Here is a 2,381-nt window from a genome sequence, read left to right as displayed (position 1 = left end):
CGAGTTTATAATTTCTTAGAATAGTAACTTTAGATTAAAATGTAATATGCTTAGTATTATGCAATGTGCTTAATATAGAAATATAAAGTTAATATAATTATTATCTTCTTTGAGTTAAGAAAATAAATAATTATATTAAAATTATATTTCTATATAAAAAGGAAATAAGTTTTCAAAATCAGAAATCAAAAGGGATTAGGAAAACGAGTTTTTAAAGAAAAAGATTTTCTAAAAAATTGCGTGTATAAAAATTGCGTGTATAAAAGATTTTAATAAAAACAAGTTTTATAAAAGATTTTGATAAAAACGTGTATTGAAAAGATTTTGATAAAAACAAGTTTTGATAAAAGTTTTATAAACCGTGTTTTTATATAAAACGATTTTTTGAAAAAGATTTTGATAAAAAATCGTTTTAGAAAAAAAACGTGTTTTTAATAAAAAGATTTTTATAAAATTGAGTTTTATTAAAACATGTTTTCTGATTTTCTAAAAAGGATTTGGAAAAATAATTTTTAGATATAAACAGACTTTGAGTTGAAAAAGAAAATCTAGTGGAAAACTTATCTTTGTTTGTTTAAAAGATAAAGATAGAAAAAGATAAAGTTTATCCCTTAAATCAAGGATTAAAAGATAAAGATATTTTTAAGTGATTTTCGTCCTAACAAGTCTATAAAAGGGAATCAGAATTCACTTTTAAATCTCACGTTTTCAGAGAGAAAATCGAGTCTAATTAAAAGCTGAAAACTATTTCCTTGGACTGAGCATAGCACTGAGCGGTTAGGTTTAAGTTACTATTTCTCAATTGTAATTGTCCTCTATTTGCTTGACTAAGAAGCACATCTTTGAGGATCGTTCTTTTCTGTAACTTTTACATTATGAGAGTGTCAACACTTAGAGTTAAGTGTTGGGAGTCATTACTAGGGTTAGTAGTGAGGGGAATCGTATTGTATCAAGAGTTTGATATTTTAGGATTCAAAGAAATAAAAGAGTTTTTGTTTCTTGTGGACGTAGATCTCAGAGGTGAGATTGAACCACGTTATATCTTGTGTCAAATCTAATATCTTTAAAGTTTATTATTCGCAAAAATGCAAATTAGCAATTTTCGAGTGTTCAGCTCAGAGCCTGGCACTGAGCTGTAAAAGGTTTTTTGCGAAAATCGATTAGATTTCACCACTCAATTCAACCCCCCCCCCTTCTTGAGTGTTCCCTTGGGTTCCAACACATCTCATAGTGGCGGAGCCAAGATTTCACAATTGAGGGGTCACAAAAAAATGGAATACCACTAGCATTAGATGATGGAGTACCACTATGTAGCGTTGAAGAACATGAATTATCCTGAAATTTCATTTTCTTGAATATAAATTATCGAAGATCGGGTTGTTTTCCCATTGCCTTTGATTTTTTTTGATCTAGGTGTATCACTCATCGTTCCCTATAATCATTATTGAAAATAAATTAACACATATGAACTAACTATTAAGTATTAAACTATATGAAAATCAATCAATAAATTACCATCATAAAGAAACTAAATCATCATAGAAAATTATAAATTAATTAACACTACCTAATTTATACAAATTCACATTTCACAAATTCAACATTCACAAAAACAAACTAACAACGTGCATCAATCACTTATCACACTTCACAAATTCGAAAATTAACACATATATGTAAATATTACAATTAATATCAACCAAATAAGATTTTAAATATACAATTTAGGGATTCGGAAATAAATAATGTAAAAGAATTAAAATTAAATTTCTGTAAATGTTAATACAATAATTATTATAATACCTGAGGGCTGCAGGCTGCGAGGACGCGGGGTGAGGGCGGGTCGGAGGACTAGGCGAGGAGCGGTGTCGCCTGCCGGAGTGCCGGTGCGGGCATGTGGCGCGTTGCGAAGGTGAAGGCTGGCCGTCAGTCGTCTGGGCAGTGAGCAGTGTGTTAATTTTATTTTTAGCGTAAGATTTAATTATTATTTTTTTGAAAGAGAAATTTTATTAATTGAAGGCCAAACGGCATCTACAATAGATATTAAAGAAAAACAAGATATAATTAAACAAGGTTAAATCAAATTCGTCGTTGAAGAAACTATAATGAACCAGATCGAGCAATACAGCCCAACCCCCTTGTATTTGCTGAATCAAACATATATTGATGAGGAAGTATATCATTCTGACATAGTTTGGGAAGATCATTCTTGATCGAGCCATGTTAACCGCATCTGAGATTCCAATACCTTCATGTAGACTCTTGAACGTCAACCAATAAGAACAATTTCTCATACCTAAAAACAAAACAACCACACTCACAAATCCAATAAGGGAGAAGGAAATCTCCACAACAGAGACTAAAAACCCCATAACAGGGTT

The sequence above is a fragment of the Beta vulgaris genome, chromosome 4 (genome assembly GCF_026745355.1).
Source record: "Beta vulgaris subsp. vulgaris cultivar EL10 chromosome 4, EL10.2, whole genome shotgun sequence".
Classification (NCBI taxonomy): domain Eukaryota; kingdom Viridiplantae; phylum Streptophyta; class Magnoliopsida; order Caryophyllales; family Amaranthaceae; genus Beta; species Beta vulgaris.
Note: the sequence above shows the minus strand (reverse complement) of the source record.